General features: G+C 42.0%; 1 protein-coding gene across 4 annotated transcripts in view; it reads right to left on the bottom strand.

Annotated features, from left to right (window-relative positions):
• PDZD2 (PDZ domain containing 2) overlaps window positions 1-27,529 on the bottom strand; it is a 210,946-nt gene that overhangs the window by 167,633 nt on the left and 15,784 nt on the right. The window contains exon 1 of one of the 4 annotated variants that reach the window (XM_030567199.1): window positions 6,546-6,777. The exons of the other annotated variants lie outside the window; for them this stretch is intronic. The gene's annotated coding sequence lies outside the window, so the exon portion shown is untranslated. Of the gene's footprint in view, window positions 1-6,545; window positions 6,778-27,529 lie in introns of those variants that run through there. 4 annotated transcript variants of the gene reach the window in all.

Raw genomic sequence — 27,529 nt, 5'->3', positions numbered from 1 at the left:
CTTCCCCGCGGTTTGCTCCGGTGTTCTCCGAATCCCCCCCCAAGCGGGTCTCCTTCCCCGCGGTTTGCAGGGGGGTTCAGGAAACGCGAGAGCAAACCGCGGGGAAGCAGGTCTCCTTCCCCGGTTTGCTCCAGTGTTCCCTGAACCCCCGTGCAAGCAGGTCTCCTTCCCCGCGGTGTGCTCTCGCGTTCCACGAACCCCCGAGCAAGCAGGTCTCCTTCCCCGTGGTTTGCTCTCGCGTTCCCCGAACCCCCGAGCAAGCAGGTCTCCTTTCCCGTGGTGTGCTCTCGTGTTCCCCGAACCCCCGTGCAAGCAGGTCTCCTTCCCCGCGGTTTGCAGGGGGGTTCGGGAAACGCGAGAGCAAACCGCGGGGAAGCAGGTCTCCTTCCCCGGTTTGCTCCAGTGTTCCCTGAACCCCCGTGCAAGCAGGTCTCCTTCCCCGCGGTGTGCTCTCGCGTTCCCCGAACCCCCGAGCAAGCAGGTCTCCTTCCCTGCGGTTTGCTCTCGCGTTCCCCGAACCCCCGAGCAAGCAGGTCTCCTTCCCCGCGGTTTGCTCTCGCGTTCCCCGAACCCCCGAGCAAGCAGGTCTCCTTTCCCGTGGTGTGCTCTCGTGTTCCCCGAACCCCCGTGCAAGCAGGTCTCCTTCCCCGCGGTTTGCAGGGGGGTTCGGGGAACGCGAGAGCAAACCGGGGAAGGAGACCTGCTTCCCCGTGATTTGCTCTCGCATTCCCCGAACCCCCCTTGAAGCCGCCCAACAGCGCTGCAGTGTGGCCACATCTAACACCACTTGCAGCGCTGGTTGCTGTAAGTGTGGCCACTCTGCAGCGCTGGCCCTATACAGCTGTACTAATACAGCTGTAACAACCAGTGCTGCAAAATTGTAGATGTAGACATACCCTGAGGCAGAAACCAGATATGCAGAGATCGAAAAGGAGCTTTTAGGAATACTGTTTGCCTGTGAGAGTCAATCAGTATATTTATGGACAGACAGTGGAAGTTGAAATGGACCACAAGCCCCTGATAATGTTATTCAGCAAACTGCTACATGACTGTTCCTTAAGATTCAAAGAATGATGATAAAGCTGCAAAGTATGATTTGGTTGCGACAGCAAATCATGTTCATGGCAGATGCCCTTTCCAGAGCAGTGGCTCTCATGAAACCAGAGAAAACTTTAGAGACAGAGACGTAAGTCTATGTAGATTCAATTGTCAAGTCAACTCCTATAGCTGACAGGAAACTGCAACACATAAGAGAGGAAACAGAGAACTATGAATCATTGGGAATCCTTAAAGAAGTGATAATAAAGAGTGGCCTGAAGAAATAAACAGTTGCTGTCCAAGTATAAGAGACTATCAGAACCACAAACATGAACTTAGGGTGATTTTCAAGGGCAGTAAGGTTGTAATTCCAATGAACCTTGGAAAAGAACTGCTATGGAAGATCCATGAGGGTCACTTAGGAATTGAGAAGTGCAAACAATGAGCACAAGGAGGGGTTGTATTGGCCACAGACCAATCACTACAGTACTAATGTGGCAGGAAACTGCTTTTCCTGTTTGAAATATAAGCCATGCCAAGAGGTAGAGCCATTGAGACCTCATCCAGTTCCACAAAGGGCTTATAAGAAAGTAGGTCAGGGCCGGCTTTAGGGCAATTCCACTGATTCCTGGGAATCAGGCACCGCGCCTAAGAGGGCCCTGCAGCGTCCAGTAGAAGGGCACCGCACCCTCCGCTGATTGAGCTGCCGCCAAATTGCCGCAGCTATCTTTGGCGGCAGCTCAATCACTGCCACTGTCTTAAGTGTCAGCTCTTTCTAATCGGGCCCCACACATCCTAAAGCTGGACCTGATGTAGGCACTGACTTATTCACCTGGCAAAGGGTTATTTTCATAATCACAGATTATTATTCTCTGTATCCGGAAATTTGCACACTTCACAGTACGAATAGTAAGTCAGTGATAGCCGACATGAAGGGAATCTTCTCCAGAGATCGAATTCCTGATGAAGTCTTTAGCGATAATAGGCCGCAATTTTCCAGTGCAAATTTTAGGCAATTTGCCATAGATTGCAATTTTCATCATAAAACATCATCTGAATTACCCCCAATCAAATAGACTTGTGGAAAGATCTATACTGATAATAAAGAACCTTATGAAAAATACTTTTGACAGTGGGTGTGATATGTATAAAGCATTACTGGTTTACCAAAGTACACCCCTGGAGAATGGCTTTTCTCCCCAGCTCAGCTGGTAATGGGAAGAAGGATCAGATTTAATTTACCAATTACTGATAGCTTGCTGAAATCTCATAACAATGAAACCATATGGAAGATGAAAGAAAATCAGAAGTGGAAGCAGAAATATTATTTTGGGAAAAGGGAACGCGATCTTCCATCTCTTAACCAAGGTGGATGGAGTGTGCCTGAGGTATCACACCTGTACTACTTGGGGCCAAAGGGGTACCGTTAAAGAACAGCTGCATCTAAGGTCTTATGTAGTACAGACTGACCACGGAGACACCTTTTGACATAATTGAAGGGACTTACGACTAATCTCAGAACATTCCAACACATTGAGAGTAGATGCGGAGTTTGGCATTTCCCATCTCACTGATCCTTTATCAAGGTACAAAGGAGAAACTGTCAAGGAACAAAAGAACAATTCAGACTCTAACCAAAAGGTTGATACTGAGATGATTAGAGCGGGAGCTTAAATGTCCTGAAAGACTTCATAACTTTCCTGAAATACCCCTTTTCCAGGCAAGTGAAACATTGGGCTTATGGAAATTACATGAGTTAAGAAATTTAATGCATGTGTCATTAGATTGCTGTTAGCTATTTTATATGAGAGTTAATTTGTTTTTCTTTAAGAGGGAAGTCATAGAGATATGTTTGTAGAAGATTATTATTTAGAGATGCTCCCTCATAAGTGACAGTATTATGAACATAGGAATTTGGAGATGTGGTCTGGAGGCAGAGGCTGGGAACACAGCATGGCTACATACAGCCCCTCACAGCAGAAGCTCTCCAGTTTATTTTATTAAAAGTTTTATTTCTCTCTCATTCTTTTGGTTTGTTATTTAATGAACCCCAAGATTACTACAGAAGCCATTCCATACCCATGATCATCCTTGTTGCCTTTCTTGCACCTTTTCCAGTTTCATTAGATCTTTTTCAGGTGGGACAACCAGAATCAGACACAATATTCTAGGTGGATTTATATACACAGCTTGGCTTTCATATCCCAGCTGAAGTACTGGCAGTTAGAAAATACTTTTTACTTGCCAGCTGAACAATTTTAATATGGAAACTATTCAGGGGGACAGCATGCTGCATGTCGAGGTTCTATAATTGGGATTTATTGCAGATAATGTTTCTCTTGATGGTGCATGGGCCAGGGAAGAATTCAGCTGAGTCTTCCATGGCTGTAATTGGTTCTGTGGTGAAAATGTAGTAAAAACAATGAAATAAGAGATATGACTTAGAACACACATAAAGCAGATCTGTGGAAAAGAAAACTCACTTTTGCATAGTTGCTTTATTGCAATAGATATATTTTAAGAGACTAACCTAAGGTCAAACAGTAAGTCAGTGGCAGAGTGAGGATTATTACAAAGGAGTTCTTGGCTCAATTCACTAGACCATGCTGCCTCTATTAGTACGTATTCAAAGCCAATGTCATCTGTTAATATTAATAGTAGTAGTTGGTAATGGAATAAAGTGTTAAATGGCTTCTACAGAAGCATGTCTGCCTGTGAGGACATTAGAACATAGTACAAGCATCTATGGAGAGTGCATTGGTACATACAGCAGAGGATCTGATGGTTTTGCTATTTCACATACCATACAGAGTTATTATTTTCCCCATATAGGGCTGGCCCAGGATCATATAGGCCCCTGGCAAATATCAGAACAAACTTCTTCACATCTGGTAGGAGATCATAAACAACAACATATGCACGTCCAAACCTGCTTCACTTGGGGTGCTTTTGGGACTTCTTGGATGGGGAAAGAAATATCTGTCATCCTAGGGTTCCCTGATAATCCAATTCCACAAAATGGTTTAAAAAACGGTTCTATTCTTACCACATTGAGATGTTCCTCTGTCAAGGAATAAGGTATACATTTGAAGTTCACAATAAAATGATCATGTAGCTACCCTACACTGTCAAAATAATGGGATTCTCTCTGCTCATATTCAAAGTCCATGCATAGGTATGCAGTCTGCTAAAACACAGCAAGATCCTGCTACGCTGCCACATTTCTAGTGGATTAATAATCCGCAGGCAACATGCTTTTTTGACTGCAGAGAAATCACTAAACAAAAGAAATATAATTAACACATTGTATGAATGAATAAAGCACTGAGACAGACTGGAAGACTAACCATTCTGACAGATCCATGTAAAGAATGAAACACAAACTCATGATTCTCAACACCATAGCATAATTTATCCTCTACTTTAAGAGCCTTTCTTTGGCATAAGGAGTAGAACAAGTGACTCATGCTCTGATCCTGAAGGTGCGGAGTGCCTCTTGTCATATAAAACTGATCTGAAGGCACCTTGTAGTAATAGGCTCTAAGAATGCAACTGAAGTCTAGAAGCAGGGATGCAAGCCAAGCTTTGCCACTTATCATAACAGATGTGCTTAGGCTAATCAAAAGGGCTCCCTTGTGTGTTTCATGGGTGAAAGAACAGAGAGGCGAATTCTCCTCTCTTCCAAAAGGCTATTCAATATTCGAATGAAGGCACAGCTCCCATGAAATAGCCAACAGGGGCTACATGCAATTCCAATAGCAGAATTTGCTATAAAGACAAGATTGCTCTTATCTTTGCAAAGCTCTGTGTTCAGGGTTCTATCTACCTCCTTCCTCATCTGCACTTGACCAATGCTACCCAACTCTCCTGTCTATCTACAGCCACTTCTTAAAGGCAGAGGCAAATCCCTTTTAAGTCAGATAGTGGAGCCAAAGAGAAACTTCCCACCATGGAAGAAAAGGGAAGGTAGTTATGAGGTTCAGTCTCTATTGTGATGATCTGTTAGCACTAGTCAGATGCAAATGCAAACTGGGAATCGAGGATAGTGATGTGGGATGCAAGAGGCATGTGTTTGATGGGAGACTGTTCTGGAAAAGTGGGACACAGCCTAGCTGAATAGCTCTAAGGCCATTCTTATAATACAATTTATATTTTCTGAAGAAAACTTGTTATGAAAAGTGTGCTTCTCTTTTTATAAGTGTTTTAGGATGAGGCGCACCATTAGCCAGAATTATACCAGCGTAGATGTTAGCTAGCCTGTTTCATCAGCGTGCTATGTATAGTAATAGTTTGTACACTACATGACTTTTCCAGAACAGTTCAAAATGCAACTCTAGATTGCAGACACATTCACAAAGCCTAAAGCCTATGAGATGAATGGCACACACACAGAGCACGCTGTTGTGCAATACAACACTTAGATGCTCCCCATCTGTATTTTATTTCTAAAACATATTTTACTTATTAGTTTCACTTATAACGTCCCTCCAGTTCCACTGCAAAAGAGGATCCTGCCAAAATATAGGGCTGAGCAGATGCCTTGAATTTGTATGAATATATAATAAATCTTAATAAATAAAAATTAACTATGCCTGTCCATTGCATGTACAAAATCCACAAATACAAACAGGCATTTTAGTTACCAAAAAAGCCACCATGTTTTGGGTCCTGAAACTTGCATATGATGATATGCTTTCAGAAATAATAATAAATCAACATTTTTGCACAAATTGAAACGCAGGAGGAAATTATTTCTTTATTAGAAACTTTTGCTGTGAAACTTCATTTGGGAGACTCTTCTATACTAATCTTTAAGAATGCTTTCATTTTAAAATCTGGTCTGTGTGTGTCCAACAGGAAATATTTTGTGTCTTTAGTTGTAAAGGTTTTCTCCAAAGGAACTGTTCAGTGGTTTTGGGCAGAGTTCTGTCCCCACAGGAAATTATAACCTCATGTGAGATCATAAACAAAGTTTCTGCCCAACGTCTAATCCAGCTCCACCCTAATCTCCAAAAATATAGCCTAGATGAAAGGGAAACATTGATACGAAGGTGTCATGGCATTACAACTGCTCTGGTCACTACTGATTTTTCAGCTTTGCACTGTACTTTTTGAGTTTAAATGTAGCTTCAGCCAGAGCCGATTCAAGGCAGCAGAGGAATTAAGACTGACTCCTCAACTGCAGATGAATTGCCAACCGTACCACAATGCAGGTTACCCTAATTCCTCACAAGTGGTTCCTCAATTGGGCTAAGGCGCAGTGTACAAAGCCAATACCAACCCAACGCGACCAGTCTATAGAGCCAGCAGCTGAGAGGACTCTATCCCTGCAGGCAGAAACCAAACAAACATTCCTCTGCAGAATGCGGCGCGGGGCTCTTTGGCTTTTATAACTAGGGCTGCTTCGGCGCTGGGGTTGTAATCGGGATCTTAATTCAGCCCAGCCCTCTTGGAGACCCCCACCCCCACTGCTCGCAGCCGCCAGACATTCACACCAGAGCTCCTACCTCTTGGCTTTTAATTCACCTTCGTGGTTTCCCTTTTCTCCGCCGCTTCCTTGAAATCGCTCCGCGGTGCAGCTGGCGTCTCCGGGTTAATCCCCGCCAGGCTGGGTCCGCAATCCCCTGAGGCCGCTCATTAGTGTAATCACCTGCTGGCGGCCAAGCCGAGTCACCCTGCTCAGACTGGCTTCTTCCCCCTCCCGCCCGGCTGGACGCGTTTCCAGAGGGCTGAACCACATGCCTGGACCAGGAGCCGCTGCAAAGCCCGGAGCGCTCTGCTCCTGCAACGCCCCGCGGCCGGCAGCGCGCTCAGCGGCACCTCCCCCGGGGGGCGCTCAGCTGGGCCGGGGGTCGGGCCTGCGGGGGCGGTTCCTTGGCAGCTGCGGGGTAGCCAGAGGGGAGCCGTTTCCAGAGCGGCGGCGGCTACTTCAGAGTCGCTCTTCCTGTTGCTGCTCTGCTGGGCGGGCACATCCCAGAACCGCTTCAGGCTCCGCTGGGGACCACAGGGCAAGACCCCCGGGTGTTTCCCATCCCAGAGATAAGTGCGATCCGATTGTACCTCTGGCGCTAGCAGCCCGACGCTGCTAGGTTACAGGCTGCTCCGCCGGCCCAGCCTCAGCATTTCCTTTCTACCTTCCCGTGCAATACTCTCCTCCCCTTCCCCAGCTACCTTCCAGCAACCAGCTCTCCCCCTGGCTTCAGAGCGGGCTTGTCCCCACGCGGCCAGCTGCAGGGGCATAAGGAAGCACGACCCAGGCTGCTAAACTGTTTCTATCCCATCCAGGGAGTGCGTCCTGCCTGAAATGAACCACTACAGCCACACAGGCCGTGTGCGTGGCAGGGTGGTCGCACGCTCTGCTTTTTTCTGTTAGACCTGTAAGCAGGCAATTCGTGCCCGTCAGACCAACACGATGCCTCCCGTCAGACCCTTGCTGAAAGCAAAGAGCGCTCCCTCCAGACCAGAGTTATTTAAAGAGAGCTGCATGCAAATCCTATCTTCCCTGTTTCAAATTAATCCCCCGCTGAGGTTGCAACGAAGCTACAGTTTGTGACACTCCGTCATGACACATGGTGTTTGCTGGTGGAAGCAGGGTCTGTCTGATGAGACACAAAACCGAACACCGTATCACTTGTGATCATTTAAGATCTCGTTGCAATTTTTCACAAGAGTTATGGCCACTTTCCACCTTGGACAATTGCATTCCGGCTTCTTAAATTACCTTTCGGCTTCAATTGGATATTGTATTTTTCATTTCTGTTTGGACACTTTTGATTACACTCCTGTGCCGATTACGGCTGTGTATTGTTCTGAGTGTACTGCATGTGAAAATCTTCAATCCTAATTTACAAAATATATATACAGCTAAATTAGCAGGCCACCTTGAAGCTCAGCAGTGGAAGGGTAACATCTTTTCCCCACTACAGCCCTGCACTGAAGCCTGGCAAACATTTTACTTAACTTGATCAAGATGCCTGCGAGCTAAAACTTAAAATGCAGTTCTATTTCAATATGTGGCTAGATAAAAATGATCCTGTTGACATAGACACAGAGAGCAGATATACTATTTAAAACATCACTGCTTATTTGTAGTAGCTAAAAAGCTGTATTACTTTTTACTTCCAGTAGCCCGGCAGAGCCAATGGAGCTCAAATATGACAGAGTTGGATACTGTTCTGCTTCTTGCCTCAACTAGAAAATCGTTAAATAAACACTGACTGTAGAATCTGTTGTTGTTGGCAATTCCGGAGCCAGAAAGATCTCAGCCTGACTTTCAGACTGAGTGTGGAGGGCAGGCTTTTAAAAAGTCTACTTTTAAATGGAATACATTTTCTCTGAAAATCACCAAGCAGCAATACATACGGAACCATTCCATATGACTTTTACAGTCATTTTTCAGAGCAGGACCTCACCTTTTCTATTATGAACATAAGAATAGTCATGCAGTAGCCAGTATTACAGTGTGAATTTCTGAGGAGACATATGCTTTGATTGACACGGGAGAAGTGATCTGTAAATGTATCAGTTTGCTAAGCTAGTAATGCACTCTGAGTTCCTTCATTTACTTCAAACAATGCTGCCTTTATGTAAAATTATATGCAACAAAAAATTACATTTACAGAACATTAAGCTTGCAAACTCAAGCACTCAGAAGGTAGGAAATGCCAGAATCAAGATTGCCTGTGCAATCTTAATTCAGACACCTAATGCATATGTATTATGATAGCCTCTGATTACATGATCACATCTTTTTCCACAGGACAACCTTAATTCTGGCATTATAGTCACATGCCCACCTTGCCTTGTGGTGGGCTATGTCTCTCTGAGTGGGTACTTTTTCTTTATGGCCAGGAGAGCCAGGTAATACTAGGGTGACCACCACCTTGCCATGTGCATAGTGAAAGATAATGTATAATACAGAGAAATCAGTTACCTTTATGATTCAGAATTACATTATATTTCTCTAGAGTGCATTAATTCAGGACATACTGGTATCACTATCAACAGGATCAGGGCCACACATGGCGCATGGGCAGTGTGGTGTTCTACAGGTGGAAGGAGAAAAACTAATCCCCTTATTTTAAGATTTCTATAAGAGACATAAGGCTGCTTGTAGTAATACTGGTGAGTATTAATGTAACAAGTTACACAACAGAATTGCAGCAAGAAACATACATGCAGGAGCTATAGTGAAATTAAACATGCTTTGAATCCATTTCTCTAAATGCTTGCACAGTTCTCATTTCATAAAAAACTGGATGATCCATAAAAAATAGGTAGAGCGGCTGGTATGCATTTCAGTCAGCTATTGTGATGTAAGTCAAAACAATATTTTAGTCATATGTTTTACTACAAGTAGAAGGATTAATGTAACAACACATACATCAAGTTTTTAGAAAGGAAAATGGCTGTATACACGTAGCGGTAGCCAGCAGGACTACTCAGAATAACAGATCCACTCCCACTGCAGTATTTTACCTACTGCATATGAAATGGGTGTCAAACTCATTCTGTAGTGACATTTATCATTTCAGACCACATACCAGTGCTACAAATTCAGGCTATATAATTACCTCCCTCCACTAACTGTCTCCCACTGCAGTTCACAGATGTTTGGCACAAAGATCAACATCAGAATATGGCCTTTGCGTAGTCACTAATCTTTTAGGTCCCAGTCCTTCAATGAGTATTGCCAGATAGTGACATTATCATTGCATTCATCATCACTTAATGGGGAAAAATGGTGTGTGGCATTTTTAGGGCCAGTACTTTTTTTTTTGTGCTTCTTACTTATCCGTTTCCATATGCAGTTAGCATTTTGGGTGCAAATCAGGTCTCAGGTAACTTGTGGCACAGTTACAACTGCACACCTAAATGATACAGAAATCTGACCCATAACATGCCATTATCAGGATTAAGAATTAACAGTTCATTGAGATACATAGGGTACGTCTATACTACCCGCCGGATCGGTGGGTAGCAATCGATCTATCCGGGGTCGATTTATCGCATGTAGTGTAGATACGATAAATCGATCCCCGATCGCTGTCCCATTGACTGCTGAACTCCAGCAGTGCGAGAGGCAAAAGCAAAGTCAGGAGCCACGGCCGTTGAACCAGCGCCGTGAGGACGCGAAATAAGTAATTTTAATTCGATCTAAGATGCGTCGACTTCAGCAATGCTATTCTCGTAGCTGAAGTTGCGTATCTTAGATCAATTTCCCCCACCATGTAAGACCAGGCCATAAGGACAGTTCATAGCTCTCAGCTCTGTCTACACAGCACACCTTACAATGGCGCGGCTGTGCTGCTGCAGCCGTGCCATTGTAAGGTGTACTGTGTGGCCGCTCTTTATCACTGGGAGAGCTCTTTCAGCAACAAAATAAAACCATCTCTGACAAAGGGCAGTAGCTTCGTTGACAGGAGCGCAGCTCCCATCAACAAAGCACCATCCGTGCCTGAGCCTTTCGTCGCTGCCCGCACTCCCGTCGACGAAGTGCTGTCCATGCCGGTGCCTTTCGTTGCTGCCCGCGCTCCCGTCGACGAAGTGCTGTCCACGCTGGTGCTTTTCGTCGTGAAAACTTTTGTTTTTTCATACCCCTGAGCGACAAAAGTTTTAGTGACGAAAGTGCCAGTGTAGACATATGTTGTCTAAAATGGCACTACATTCCTTTCACACTTAAAAGGATACTGGAAACTTTACCAGCTATAAGTGGTAGAAACCCTTCATGCTTCTAAAAAAGATGGTAAAAATAATCTCAGATGATTCTGAAACTGGATGTGTCATTGACAATGGATGTTTGACAGTGCTGACATATTGCATATTACACAATACACATTTTCTAAAGGCTCCAGACTCTCATAGATCTGATGGGGAGCAAAATTAATTAATTAAATTCCTATGATAATACAATAAGTATCTATATCCAGGAGAACATCATGATGTTCCATTTTTCCATGGAGGGGAACAACAAACCTCAGAATTCAGCCAGAAACCACACAAATGACGCAAAGGAAGCTTAAAATTAACCAACAAAAATTCAGCCCATCAGAGCAGAGCCAAGACTGTAAAGGCCACATTCTGCCACCAGGGTGAATCTGGAGTCACTCTGCTGACATCCATATGTTGTCTGGACTGGAGTATACTCAGCTTCATTGAGTTCCCTAACCCTCCATGCAGTCTGCCACCAGAAAGCCATAAACAGGCTTCCACCAGCACCAGACCAGATACTATCACATTATGTGCCTGAAAACACTGCAGAGAAAATCTTCCCCTTGCAAATAATTAACCCTTTCTTGACCACACACGTTAACAAAAAGAGCCAATAAATGCCAGCTGTAAATGGCCCTGAAGATTCAGAGATGAAGCCCAGGATCAGTGTTTCATAGAGCCATCCAGGCCATGCATAGGTAGGGCTCCATCTGTGTCTGTCACGGAGGCTGCAGAAGTCATGGATTCCGTGACTTTCCGAAATCACCGTGACTTTTACAGCAGCCAGTGTGGCTGACCCCAGGGCCACCCAAGCAGCTCCACAGCCAACCGCTCTGGCCTTTTCTCAGGCGGCCCCTAGCAGCTGGCCCCGGGACCACCGAGCAGCTGGCCCTGAGATGGCCAGAGCAGCCACTGCTAACAGTCCCCAGGTGACCTTCTAAATCCTTCCCCTGCAGCGGACCCCCAGGGTTCACCCCCCAGCAGTGCCCTCCAAAGGGCCCCCTCCCCCAACATTTAGTAAGGAGTATTTATAGCATAAGTCATGGGGCCATGAATTTTTGTTTACTGCCCAATAACCTGTCCATGACTTTTACTAAAAATATCCATAACTAAATTGTAGCCTTATGCATAAGTGCTGGAACTAAGGGTGCAGGGATGCTGCTGGCTTGAAGTGGTTTCCATCATATACAGGGTTTACAATTTGGTTCAATGGCTCTCGGCACCCCCACTATACAAATTGTTCCAGGACGCCTGAGGCCATGCCCCTTTTGTTCCATACACATCTCCTTGGAAGCAGCCAATAAAACAGTACTAAATTTAACCCGGGCCAAGTTACTTTTTTGTTAAAAGTTTTTGATTATCATTAACAAACTCCAATCAGCTTTAGAACTGGTTGGAGGGGAAAAAAAGTTTTTTTGAAAAGAAAAAAATTGTGTTTTTTTTGGGTTGAAAATGGTTTTTTCAAAGGGAACAAGCAGCCAGCCCCTGCAAGGGCTAAACTACTATTATGTAAACTCTCACTCATTTCCCTTCCTCCTGCCATACAAAAAGGAAGATTTTTTTTTTCAATCCTGTAACCTCAATCTAGTAATACATTCTCACAGCAAACTGTAGTTTTGTAAGCAACAAACAGAGGTACTCTCTGTTGTCATTACTGGAGCAAATGCCCGACACAGGTAAAACACTCCCAGAAAAACAAAGTGTAATTAGCAGTACTGCTAATAGGTGGTGAAATTCACCTATCATTTTGTTACTAATATTTGTTTTTTACAGCCACCAACAGCAAGCTAGGTAATTTGCAAAGCAAATACGAATAAGGTCCTAGCCCCAAAGAGTTTAAATTCCACTCTGACAAACGGTCTGGGAGCATAATGTAGTCAACTCTCATTCTGTGGGCAAGTTAGTGATAGAAAGGTAAGGCAGGTGTCATTTGATTCGTAAAAAATCTACAGAATCATAATTTCAATAGTGTCACCCCCTGTAGCATAGTGGGGGGGGGGACTTGCTGTCCTCCCAGGTCCTCCAGTTGGTGGAAATGTTGATAATACAGTGTCATCAGAAATGGGTCAAGTTGGGTATTATTCAAAAGCCCTTTCTCCCACAAATGCAATGGTACCAAAAATGACAAACCTAGAATAATTATGTATATACTTGAAAAAATGTTTAAAAATTAACTTTTAAAATTATACTTTCACAGACGGATGCATGGCTTAAATAAAAAAGATATTGATCTTTGGTAATACTAGGGAAGTTAGTCTTGACATGTAAGAATGAAAATCCTCATCAAAGGCGTCATTAGCGTCATCTCTGTCTAGGGCACCACTGCTAGACATGTCAAACTGATCCTCATCTGCACCGCACTCGCACATCTCTGTACCAGGCAGGCTGCTGGCCAAACATTTGTAGGGTGGTGAGCATCTGGTCTTTAATTAGCTGATGGATTGATTCAGGAGCACATGGTATTTCACACATAACTGGTGTGATCAGTGCATCCTCCAAAAGACCCATCCATGCCTGAATAGGATGCGTTTGATCATCCTGGAGCCATTTCATTGCTTGATAATTTGCCCTCCTGATGCATAAATGCATCCCTTGTCAGTGTCAATTTTTCTCCATTTGTCGCTTCTTGGAATACATCCACCAGCATAGCTCTACAAATGTTGTAATGTTGGTCTTCAAATGGTAAACTTGGCATATGAACACTTCCAGTGCACTTAGGATGTCATCAGTGACTGTCCCTGCCATTCTGAGTACCCTCAGAGCAAGGAGAGAATCATTGGAGACTGAATCAAATGCCTTCTAGTAAGATCATTTGGTCTTTCCAGCCAACCTTCCAGTAGTGTCGCATCCTGAAAGGGCATGGAAAACTGGCTATGCAGTGACTTTATTGGGCCACATAATAGGAACACCTCTCTGAGAGATATACAGCAATTCTGTTCCCCAGCAGTAGGCACAAAAACAGAATCTTGTGGAAGTCTTTAATAATGTCTCATAGAGAGCACTGGAACATCTGTGTCTTGTGCAAAAATCTGGAGTTTAATAGCACCTTTCTCTGTGGCATTGATGGCATGCACGATAATTTGGAGTGTCAATCTCCTCCTGAGAATAATAAAAAATCTCCACTGAACAGTGCGAGGCAGCAGCTTCATTGTGCTATGCAGTGATGAAATTCTTTGAGCAATTCTTTGCACGCTGGAGCATTTTTACTGAAAGGTATGCAGTTAACATCCTTCTGCCCCATACTCACACGTAGCTTCTTCAGACATTTGGAGATGTTCATGAAGTCAATGATTTTGTACTGGACAGCTGCAACACCATGGAGTCTCTTCTTTCTGATAATATTTTAATTGATCACTCTGCATGTGTGTCAAACACGAGGTGGACTTTGACATAGGTCCAGTATTTTCTCTGTAGCCTCTTAATGAAGTGTTCAACCAAATCTCAGCAGCTGTTAACAGTTTCTGGTTTGTCAAGAGCCTGGGACAGCAACGGGGAGATAGCTCTGTACCAGCCTTCCTCAAAAAAAGTAACCAAGAGACTGAAGCAGACTGAGAAACTTAACATTGAAGGGCTGCTTGTCTTTTAGAGGTTACGGTCCAGGTATTGACCTGGTTGAAGACAAGATAAGGAGGCTCAGTCAGGAGAAGCTGGGGTGCCTTGAAAAACTACAACAAGATACCACAGAGAACTCATACAGTACTTTCCCCAAAGTCTCATGTAGATCAACATCACTCTGAGACAGACACGACCAAGAGACAAGCAAATGGTGACCTGTCTGCAGTTAGCTCTATAATGTTCCCTGCTACCTTTACTCCACTTTCTTCTTTACATTCAAGCACAGTTTTAGTCTTGTTCTTCGGATTGATGAAGCCTTGGACAATTCTTTGGGTTTTAAAAGGCTTCATGCAAGTCATGTCCCAAAAAATATTCATCCAATTAACATCTTTAGCTGTCTCCTGAAAGTTGCTTTCATAATGATATTAATGAGCTCTGGTCTGTCATATATGAATGGGTTGCCAAAGTGAGGAAGCTCATCCTGTAAATTTAAAATTGCCCCTTTTTTCGCATTTACCAGCACCTAATGAGTCTAGGTGGTGCTGGGTTACTTCTGGGGAAGTCATCCCAGCCATGCTTAAGGTTTTATCTGAAATTTGATGGAGTTTTGGGGTTGTCTGGAAAAACCAAGAAAGAGCATTTAGAGGCTGTGTTATGCCCACTAACCCCACAACAACTTTCACTGCTCTGCTTCGTGTTGTAGAGCTTCATCTGAACCAAGTGCACAGAAGGGAACTGGCAACTTTTTAACAACCCAACTTCCTTTTCAAAATTCCTCCCGTATGTCAGGGTCAGACTTTTCTACACTTTTTATTTCAGTAAGGTACCAGCCAATCATCGTAGAATAGCCGGTTAAATTGAAAGCAAAAAAAGTATTTCAAAAAAAGTCTTCCAGTGCAGCAAGATGCAAATTTCAAATAGCAGTCGCAACAGATCAAATAAAGGGTAGCAAAAACTCAACCATCTTCATGAATTGCTGCACCATCCCCAAAATTGGCTTAATCGCTGATTCAATCTTATCAAATTACTTGATCCATTCAGCTCTCCATCATGTGCAATAGGTCTTTGAGAGCTGAATGTACACTGGATGTGTGGCCCTGGGAAATGACTTCAAAACACATCAGTGTGCTTTTCTAACAAGACATCTAGGTAGCATTTTTGAAGGGCAACAAGTGTTCGTGTGTGTGCTTCCTCACTAGAATTTGGTTCACAATATTGTGTCACTGTACAAAATCCCCCAGATCCATATCCCATTTGCAGATGAATGTGAGTAATTTCTGGCTGTATGCTGACATCTTAACCAGTACCTCTTTACACCTCTTTTGGCATAATAAACAAAACTGATAGTCAGTACCACTGAACTGCTTCTTTTTTTGCCAATGATGGCAAATCAACCCGAGGCTCTCCTTCCACTTGCAGTAATCTGTAACCTTAAAAAAACCAAAAATAATCAATCATCCTGTTCTCAGCATTAACATGCAACACGGTACCATCATTCGAGGGCCACAATTTAACTTTATGAGGGCTACATGTTTAACATATCTTTGTAAAAGGATCATTTAAAAAAGCTGATTTTTAAACGTTTTCTCACATTTCTAGGTACATCATTATTCTAGGTGTGTCGTATTTGGTACCATTGTGTTTGCGGGAGAAGTGCATCAGTCAAAAGTCCTAACTCGACCCATTTCCGACGACACTGTATTATCAAAATTTCCACCAACCAGAGAACCTGGAGCGGGGAGCCATGGGGGCAGCAAGTCCCCCCTGCCATGCTACAGAGGGTGACACCCTTGAATTATAGTTCTGTAGTTTAAACTAACATAAGGAAATATTTCTTCACACAGCATGCAGTCAACCTCTGGATGCTGTGAAGGCCAAAAGTATAACTGGTTTCAGAATTAGATAAATTCATGGAGGATAGGTGCATCAATGGTATTAGCCAAAATGGTCAGAGATGCAACCCTATGCTTCTGACTGCCAGAAACTGGAACTGTATGACGAGGTGGATCACTCAATAATTGCCCTGTTCTGTTCATTCCCTATGAAGCATCTGGGACTGGCCACTGTTGGAAGACAGGATATTGGGATAAATGGACCATTGGTCTGACCCGATATGGCCATTCTTATGTTCTTATATAGATTTTTTATGAATCAAATGACACCCCCTCCTTGCCTTTCTATAATTAACTTGCCCATGGAATTACACATTCTTCCAGACTATTAAACAGGAGCTGATATTCAAAACACGAGACCTCTCATTCTTTCAAAGTGGAATTTTCAGGAACTCTTATCTCTGCACTGTGTCTGTTTTAAGGGTGACACTACTCATAGCCCTCCCCATCTCCTTTGCACAAGTGCCTTTCTGGAATACTGGTTCCAAATTTATTACATATACCAGAAACCTGGCCCTTCAAGAATGGAGTTGTTTATGCAAGTTTATAGGGAAGCATTTGTTCAGTTAGCAAACAACCATGTTATACCTGAGGTGTTTTTTTTTCATTCAAGCTTTATTTATAGACTGATCATTTTAAAAATAATTGTCACATATAAAAAATATTCCTACTGTAAGAGAACATTCTGTCAACCACTCTTTACATAACTAGAGTAGTAAAATAAAAATGTGTATGTGCCGCAGCTAAGTATCAGAGGGGTAGGCGTGTTAGTCTGGAGCTGTGAAAGCAGCAGAGTGTCCTGTGGCACCTTATAGACTAACAGACATATATATATACACATCTGCCCCTGGAAATTTCCACTACATGCATCTGACGAAGTGGGTATTCACCCACGAAAGCTCATGCTCCAATACGTCTGTTAGTCCTGCCTTGAGTGCAGGGGACTGGACCAGATGACCTCTTGAGGTCCCATCTAGTCCAATGATTCTTTGATTTACAAAGAAAGGCTCAGTAAAGCAAAACAACTTAGCTGCAACAGCAGCAAAGAGTCCTGTGGCACCTTATAGACTAAGTATTAGGTAGATCAGTGGGAGCAGCAAACCGAGGCTACTGGGAGCCACGATTAGCCGAACCTGCAGATGCGGCCAGTACACAAACTGGCCCGGCCGGCCAGGGGCTTTCCCTGCACAAGAGGCAGAACAAGTCTGGGAACCAGTGAGCTAGACCATCCCTGACAGGTGTTTGTCTAACCAGCTCTTAAAAATCTCCAATGATGGAGAGATTTCACATCCTCCCTAGGCAATTTATTCCAGTGTTTAACCACTCCGACAGTTAGGAAGTTTTTCCTAATGTTCAACCTAAACCTTCCTTGCTGCAGTTTAAGCCCATTGCTTCTTGTCTTATCCTCAGAGGTTAAGAAGAACAATTTTTCTCCCTCCTCCTTGTAACAACCTTTTATGTACTTGAAAACAGTTATGTTCCTCTTGGTCTTCTCTTTTTCAGACTAAACAAACCCAATTTTTTCAATCTTCCCTCATAGGTCATGTTTTCTAGACCTGTAATTATTTTTGTTGCTCTTCTCTGGACTTTCTCCAATTTGTCCATATCTTTCCTGAAATTTTGTGCCCAGAACTGGACACAATACTCCAGTTGAGGCTTAATCAGCATGGAGTAGAGCAGAAGAATTACTTCTTGTGTCTTGCTTACAACACTCCTCCTAACACATCCCAAGATGATGAGATGTTTGCTTCTTTTTTATTTATTTATTTATTTTTGCAACAGTGTTGCACTGTTGACTCCTATTTAGCTTGTGATTCACTATACGCCCCAGATCTTTTTCCGCAGTATTCCTTCCTAGGCAGTCATTTCCCATTTTGTATGTATGCAACTGATTGTTCCTTCCTAAATGGAGTACACTTTGCATCTGTCCTTATTGAATTTCATCCTGTTTACTTCAGACCATTTTTCCAGTTTGTCCAGATCATTTTGAATTTTAATCCTATCCTCCAAAGCACTTGCAACGCCTTCCAGCTTAGCATCGTCCACAAACGTTATAAGTGTACTCTCTATGCCATTCTCTAAATCACTGATGAAGATATTGAACAGAACTGGCCCCAGAACTGATCCCTGCAGGACTCCACTCATTATCCCATAGATTATTATTTAACAGTAATTCCAGATTATGGGTAATATAACCATTTTACTTTGCACTAAAATAATGTGTTTACCTATTACACTAACACTGTAGATTATTAAAAGTGAAAGAATTTTAAAGTTCCAGTTTACCTCTCACTGTTTACTATTTCCATTTCTCTGAACAATTAAGTCAGTTTCACTTTAATTTATAGTCACATTCACTTCTGAGTTTCACACATTGCAGGGGAATGTTTATTTGTTTTAAAGTAATCTGTTTTCACTGGAATCTTTTAAACACTGTTGGGAATATTTCTGCTACTCTTAGGTTTTATCTAAGCTTGTTTTAGAAAAATGTCATTTGGCATCCAAATTTAGAGTTGACAGTGTCCTTTAAAAACAAAAAAGAGTGAAGGGTCAGATTCTAACTTCACATGAACTTTAGGCCCAATCCTGCATCACTGGTGTGAGTGGAAGGGTTCCCATCAGCTTCCATGGAAACATGATTGTGTCCATTATGCAGATCTGCACATTTCATCTCAGATAATCCTCTTTTGTGTATTGAGATGAGAATATTTCCATTAATATTTCTTAAAATATATGCTTATTATTTAAATTCCTATCTTTTTCCCCTCAGGGTTAAACCACAGCTTTCTCACTCTTTAACCTCTTCCCAATATTATTTCTGTAACTAAAGACATGAACATTTTGGTTTTTTTAATTTTTCTTTCCTCGTCTGTACAAAGGTTAGCATTTCAGAACATAACCTAAGGACACTTTTACTCCAGAGAGATAATTCAGAAAGAAAACTATTTTAACTCCAGTTCTGTTGAGTGTAAAAAGTTACACAAGAAGTAGGAGCAACCATGGTGGGGAAGGGGAATCATAGTTATCAAATGGATTTTGCAAGAGCAGCAATCTGCATCTTCCAAGAAAACATCCTGAGACCACACACAGCACACAATGCGCCAGACATTTCATTACCCAGTAAGGGCTCAGGTTTATATTTGGAAACAGTATTTAAAAACACAAAATCATTAACTAGAGGCAGATTCATGCTGCTTCTGAGGCACTGATGGGTTTTGCAGAGAGCCTCTATCCCCTTTATAGAAATCCTATAGCTCTGTATACAAAAGTTCTTCCAATATTAGTTGTCAGAAAAGAAACCTACCAAACAAGTGCAGCAGACTGATGGGAAGATCCAGCAGAGAAAGAGCAAATCACCAGGACTTCATTCTCAGAGCCATCATTGAGCACTGTGACAGTGAAAGATATATAGTGACTTACTCCAGGAAAAGGATCCATTGCTGATACCCAGTCTTCACCCCACCCCCTTTAGTGCTGAAAGTAATGTAACGGACAATGGAGACGGGACTAAGCCACTTTCAAAGCTTGATCGAGACCTGTGAGAGACAGAAGGAGCATGGGAAACAGAGTCTCAATCCCTTTTTCAAGTCTCCAGTCATGGGCACTTAGCAGCTAAACTGTTTGAACAGAAGTTGATAGGGGACCAAGGACAAACTTTTTGTCAGGAATCAGTCCTTTAACCAGCGTAGAGAGCACACAGACAAACTCAAGAAGAGCTCATTCAAGTAACGGAAGCACTGGCCTGCTACATTCTCAGAGTTACCATAGGAACAGTTGAGTGCCAGGGATGAAATTCAACCCTGTGCCGAGAGCCATCACAAGGCCTATCTAGCACTTTTGCCCTCAGCATAGTACTTATGTGGGATTCAAGTGGCAAATGGGGCTTCTGCTGGCCCTCTCTACACGGTGAACTTCACCCTGGGAAACATATATTCCATGAGTGCTGCTCCCTAGGAAAGGACCAACTAACACTTTCCATCCTCTGAAACACTCAAAATAACCCAGGTTACAGCAGTGACTGCCCCCTCCAGCATCTCTAGCTCCATCCTGAAGTCATTTATATTAGTCTCACCAATGCCCTAACTCTAGTATATTAACCAGAGCTGCAGAAATTGTTCCAAATGTGCTTTTATTTCAGGCTATAATAGCTTCCATCAGTGCAATATATTGTGCTTTATACCATATTATAGGCACCCAAGTATAACTCAAGATCTCGTTTGCTTTTTAAACACTGCCAAGCATCCTGCATTTTATCTCTGTGTACTACCCAGTGCATGTTGAAATGTGCCATACACCCGTCACTTATTAATGCTTCAAGAATCTTCCTTAAAACATACCGAGGCTTATAGAGGATTTTGTCTCTCTTGATCGCTCTCATCAGACTCTGAATTGATATACAGGAACATACTGTTGCTATTTTTACATATTTCATTTTTAAACCATTTTAAGAATATTGCCAAAATTTGTCCTTTTTCCCTTAAATATGAGATCTAAATTGGATTCCCTGATTCAGGTCCCTCTAATGCCCAAGTTCAATTATTCCTGCTAAATTAGTCCACAGGCTTTATTTCATACAAATTTAATCTGCTAGGCTTCCCGTCTTGGGTTGGATGGGTGCAGCATGCCTTCATTATAGTCTCCACATTATCTCGCAGCAGCATCTGGTACCAACAAAAAGATCTTGCGTATGATGTTTAAGGCACTTCACGGGCAGGGTCCTTCTGATATGTTAATTAAATTTACCTCACCTCATCCCTCAGTCTCTTTGGATCAGAGGTTTCTGACTGGTCCCTTGCTTCACCTGAACTCCCTGGGGCTGGTGTATTTTCTTATATGCTCAGTTTGTGAAATTTACTGTCTGATGTCAGATACTGTAGGCCTCATTCTTCTGCTCTAAACCAGCTTAAATCAAGGGTAACTCTTAAGAACAGTGGCTTACGACTGATATAAGTGAAATCAGAAACAGATCCTCCAAATCTATGTTGCCTTTATCTGATATTTGAGATCCCTCCCTGCTCCAACAAAACACCTACGTTTAAACAACTACATTGAAAGATAGGAACATTATTTTTTCCAGGGGTATTAAGAATACTTCTTGTCTGACCGTACTATCCCTTCTACTATTATACTACTTATGAATAGCGGTTTAGATTAATCCAAAGGAATTTCATATTCTTCTTCAATTTTTAACATTGGGGTTGACTTCATTTTGCTAGTTAGAGACCTGATCCTTTCTTCCTTGAAATCATGAGCAGGTTTTGCTGTTGAGTTCAGTGAAAGAACTATTGGGTTCTAAATGACTATACAAGAGTGTCTACAGCATCCACCACAATCTAAAGCAGGGGTCGGCAACCTTTCAGAAGTGGTGTGCCGAGTCTTCATTCATTCACTCTAATTTAAGGGTTTGCATGCCAGTAATACATTTTAACATTCTTAGAAGGTCTCTTTCTAGAAGTCTACATACTCATAGACTCATAGACTCTAGGACTGGAAGGGACCTCGAGAGGTCATCGAGTCCAGTCCCCTGCCCTCATGGCAGGACCAAATACTGTCTAGACCATCCCTACAACCATACAACAATGGTTTAGTTATATATTATAAAGTAAAGGTTTTTTAAATGTTTAAGAAGCTACATTTAAAATTAAATAAAATGCAGAGCTCTCTGGTCCAGTGGCCAGGACCCAGGCAGCGCGAGTGCCACGGAAAATCAGCTGGCGTGCCGCTTTTGGCACCTGTGCCATAGGTTGTCTACCCCTGATCTAAAGGTTAAAACTTCTAATCAACAACTACTCTAGCAAAAACGAAAGTCACAAAACCTTTTAACATTTCAGGTTCCCCCAGGCACATGCTTCTATTCTCCAGGATGTAACCTTCAGTTTCTCAGGTGGATGCTGAAGAAAAGCACATGATGAGGATTTCAGTGATCTCAACATCTATCATTCACTTTTTTTCACATAATTGTGTGTGTGAATTTAGTACTTACAAAAGTTGTTGGATTGACAAACCCTAGAGATTGTTGTCCTCTCTTCCCAGAACAAAAACATCATGAGTAACAGCAGTGCAGACTTCTCCACACTCTACAGCAATGTGCTTCAACTCTGACCTCTGAGAAAGGACCAGTCTCATTGCTTTGGTTGAGACTTCCTGCCAGCATGCTCTCTGGTGCCAGTTGGGATGTGGACACTTATCCATCATGAATCAGATGAGGACATCAAGATCTCCAGAGACAGCAGTGGGCCACGCTGGTGTAATTGAAGACTATTAAGCAAGGAAAACTGACATGAAGTATGCATGTGAGAGAGGATATACCACAGGGAAAACTTTAAAATTTACCTGTCCTGACCAAACTATTCCTACTATGAAAACACACCAGTCATGGGAATAATTATATGGTTCTATTTAATCCTTTAAAAAAATATTGCATGCTTATCTTGATTCAATTGCTTTCCAAGGAGCCTGTTACAACTTGCACAGGACTACTCACAAAAAAGGATTTTAATTGAACAGGATACAATACTCTATGAATAAGTTTCCCAGAGTCCTGGTGAATTTTTTCCCAGGTAAACAAACTTCTGCTATGCAGAGCTATGTACTAGACTTTTGAACAGCTTCAGCTCTCTAGGATAAACAGGTGAGTGTATAATATGCAAAGTTTTGTAAAAAAAAACAAAACAAAACAAAAAACCACTATCAATGTCTTTTGTTAGAGAGTGTTTTCTCAAAACAAAAATTGACAGCGCCAGCATGGTTGGCTTTGAACCTCCTTATTTATAGAAAACCTAAAATAGTGTACCTGGAAACCAAATTTCAGCTGCATGTTGGCTGGAATAACACCACACAACAAGGTGTTTTTTTTTAAAGTCTGCACCAGGAGCATAAAGAGACAGAGTTCCAGCCAGGAGGAAAAATTGAGAAAAATACAGTTCAGTTTTTCCACTCTAACTAATTAACAAACCCTACAGGTAAATAAGTCTTCTCACTCTCCTACATTTCTGCCTCACAGATGTACCAGACAGTACTGGACAGTAATTGTTAAATTTCATCATTATCAGTACATCTCTCAAACAGCAAAGAGTTCTGTGGCACCTTATAGACTAACAGACGTTTTGGAGCATGAGCTTTCGTGGGTGAATACCCACTTCGTCGGATGTATGTAGTGGCTACCCCTCTGATACATCTCTCTCATAAGGTTACCCACATAGCTCAAATGTCTGTCTGGAACAAGAGATGTTTTAAAAGATATCCTGTTATTACCATTTATGGAAGCAATCCTGTGTTGGAGTACCTCCAGTACAGACAGGTAGTCAGCAGTTCCATAAGCTAAGGAAAATTTCCAACATGACAGAAAAAGTGTATGTTGCGTGTGGGGTGGAGTGCGTATTACACAGGGAAGCTCCCACTAACTGATGACTGATTTAAGATACAAGTGTATAGATAAGAAAAGTTATTCACTGCTATAATTAACATATTCACCAGTGCTAATGGTAATTTAGGGAGGTGGCAATCAAAAAAAAGATGAAAAATTCACAAATAACAAACAAGACACCACGAGGCACAAGGTAGAGTTTTAGAGGAATTTACCTCAACTACATGCCTGTTTCCGATCTTAGTTACACAGGCATAGGTGGGAAGATAATTAGGACCACAGCATGCATTTTGGTAGTCTAGGTATGTAATCTTTTGTCAGGGAGCTCTTGCAGTGGTTTCAGTAGGATCCATGATTGTCCAAAGCAATATATATATGGGCGGCTTCGAATATTCCAGTATATGTTGAGAATTTTAAAGGAAGCTTGTCCAAATAAGGAAAAATACAACTTCCAATATTCTTCAATCTTGCTACCGATATGATCATTAGATGCGAGAACATTCAAGGTTAGAGAAATCAGTAGGACATGAGAGATGAGGGATGATGTTTGCACACAAGTATATCATCAACATATGATAATTATCTGAACCATATTCTGCAAATACCATATTCAACCAATAAATAAAATATATTAAACACATACTTTGGTCTCTTATTTACCCAGCTGTAAGTATCATAAGGCTTAATGATTCCGCCCCACTCAAAGCTCCTCCAGGGTCTGACGTCAATTATTTCCCCATCTTTCTACAGATATAAAGATATTTCTACCTCTTTGCTTCTTTTATTTCTTTTCAATCTCTTCTGAAGTCCATATCCCTCAAGACAGATATTTATTACTGCACCAAGTTGCCTGAGATTTCTTTTGTTGTATAATAACCCTCAAAGATGTTTTCCAGGGTCTGGCATATGAACCTTAGGTGCTATCTTTAATAACCCACGCCATAAAATAATCTTTATAAGCACCAAGACTCTAACTTTTTCATATATTATTTAAAACCCAAGCCACATACACAGAGCTCTGTGGTAAACTGTTGCTGACTTTGACTATCGAGCTCCAGCCATTAAGTTCTGGTGCATTCCACATCAATATACATCAGCTTTATTATTTCTCTCCATGCAGCATCGCTGGTGAATTATTGAAATCAGTTTTCTTTTAACCACATTGCTCATTCAAATGAAATTGGATAATTTATGAAACACGGTTTTCTGTCCTACTGTGCTCACTACTTGTTTTCTGAATGCAGGTAATGAACTAAAACAAATCAACTCGGAAACAATACTGCTTATAGTTTGGTCAGGTTTACTTACACCAAAGTAAACCAAAAGTAACTCCACCAAAGACCATGGAGTTATCCTAGTGGGAGTGATACCAGAGTCAAGGCTACTAGGCCTCATTCTTCTATGCAATAAAACTGTTCTCCAAAGCCCTCCACAACAAGGCACAGCAGAAGGCAGAAGCAATGACCTTTAGCCCTTTATTTGGTAACCTGCAGCACTCCATATGTAACATATCTATGGAGGCATACCTACAGACATCACAGGTCATCAGAGGGGATTGAACCCCCAAAACACAGGCCCTTATAACTGAAGGTAAAGAATAATTCCCTAACAGTGATTAAGCACTAGGCTGTGATACTTCCCAGGACCAGTCACTAAGGGGAGACATGACCACATGCATTAAATCAGTGTGAGGTACATACAGACAAGCCTGAGGTCATCTGTCAGATGAGTCACCCACATGTGGCTCAGGAAATGGAACTCAGGACACTTATTTCTCTACAAGCAATCTAAAATTGGGCTGGTGTCTTTTTTTCCCCAGAGACTATAAATTGTAAAAACCTTTATTTTTACTAATCTGATGTCTAAATCTACCAAAACAGAACAGGGAATGGTCTGGCCAACAGCTGAAATTAAAAAGAAGCTTCCACCTGTTTAAACTGTAGGAGTTATGGGGTGGGCCGGGGGGAGGAGAGGGGGGAAGTTCTGCATTCAGAATTATTAGTCTTTCTGTTACTCAAAGCAAAGAGGGCTAGTCCTGTTTGCTTTACTCAGATGGCTAGTTCCACTGACGTTAATGGGACGACTGCTCACTTGACTCATGGCCCATTGTTTTCAACTAGAATATTTCTGAGAATAAATATTTTTCTTGAATTAGTTGCTTTTCCTGGGGGGCGGGAGGGAAGGGGCAGGAACACACAGCTTATTAATTTAGAAGACTTGGCAACTATAGTTCCCTAGCTACTTTGTTGGAGTGAACATTCCATAAGGAATTTTAACACAAGAACTTTGTGAATATGTGCAGGTTAATCCAATAGGCCATTACAGTGAAATTCCAGAGACCCAGTTACCACTGAGTGGGGGGGGAGGATCTGAATGTTATTGGTCCCCTAAATCTAATTTCACAGAGGAAAGTCAATAGTTACTATCATAAAAAGGGAAATTAAACTGCAAAAAGAAAGTTAAAATAATGATAAACCTACAATACCACAGCAACTGAGAGTTGGGCACTTGCTCCGATGCAGCAACGCTTCAGTGCTTGCATGAATAGGGATGGATTTAAGCACATGTGCCAGTGCTCAGATGAAATGGAGCCTCCCCTTATTGTATTGCAAAGATCTTCCAACATAGAGTGATATTTAACACCTATGCTCCGCTAACGTACATCAGCTCCTAGAGCCAATCCAGCATCCATTGATTTCCATTAATTCCCATGAGAGTTTGGGAGCACAACGACGAATTCAGACTTGGACCCTTCCTACACATCTATCAAGCAAGTTAGAGAAACGTTAAATTTCAGCCTCAACTTTCAGTTACTAGTAGGGTGATGAGCAATGAAAGAAAGCCCTTTAGATTTCCTGGGTTTCACCACTGACATTGGACCAGTCAAGTTACTTTCAACATGACTTCTGTACTGCATTACTAAAGTGAACTACATGGTAACGGCTTAGCATTTGACACTATTCTCTTACACTCGTTTAAATAAGAAGTAACCATGTTAAAGTCAGTGGACTTACAACAGCATAAAAGGACACTCAAGCCCTTATGAAATAGCACAGCTCTCAAGTTTTGTTGATCAACAAGCCTTTTTCCACACTATAGTCTTCCCAAAGCTTAGACATGCTGTAGTCCCTGAACAGAGCTACAGTTGTATTTGGTAAGTAAAAACTCCCACACAGAAATATATATTAATCATGTATACAAAAAGGTATGCACAGAAGCGCTTCTCTTTAATGCCGCACGAGATCTAAAATACGTTAAGCTAGACTTCACAGTGCTACAAAACAAAAATCACATAACCCTCTTGCTCAAAATATTTATAAGACATTGCCCCCTGGAGGAAACAGAAAAATCTATGTTGTGTCTGAATTTTTGTAAAGGGTTTTGTTAAGGTACAAACTAGGAAATCTTGTGGATTAAAACAAAACTCTACATCTTAAAACCATTTGAACAAGAACTTCATGTCCAAAACTGACTTACTGTCATTATCACTGCAACTAATTTTCCAGCAGAGAACTTCACAGCTTCATGATAGAGCACTTTATTGCAGTTCCTTTAATTAACTGGTGATTAGCTTGGCTAGTCATTCAGAAGGTATTCCAGAGCCTACTGATTACAATGAGGTTCAGTTTTTGATTGGCCTTTAGGCACCATGCAATAAAAATAATGATATTGCCCATGCAGAACTTGTGGGCTTTCCATAGACACAAGGGCCCTAGCATAACATAAGGATGGGCAATATATCTATTTTTATTTGACCATGAGGTAATTTAGAAGGGCATCAGTAAACCCCTTCTTCCTACTAGTTAGCTAGTCTGGACTCATTTGTCTCAAGGACAAGGTTTCTTTAGTAACTGACCAGAAAAAATCAATCACAGAAATAATTTTTCCTTCTAATCACCAATTAGCTCATTTTTTCCAGGAGAATTACAGCCATCCCTAATTTCCACATATGGGACTTACAGGAAAC

Source organism: Gopherus evgoodei, chromosome 6 (assembly GCF_007399415.2).
Source record: "Gopherus evgoodei ecotype Sinaloan lineage chromosome 6, rGopEvg1_v1.p, whole genome shotgun sequence".
Taxonomy (NCBI): domain Eukaryota; kingdom Metazoa; phylum Chordata; order Testudines; family Testudinidae; genus Gopherus; species Gopherus evgoodei.
Note: the sequence above shows the minus strand (reverse complement) of the source record. Positions and strands in the feature narration are given on the sequence as shown.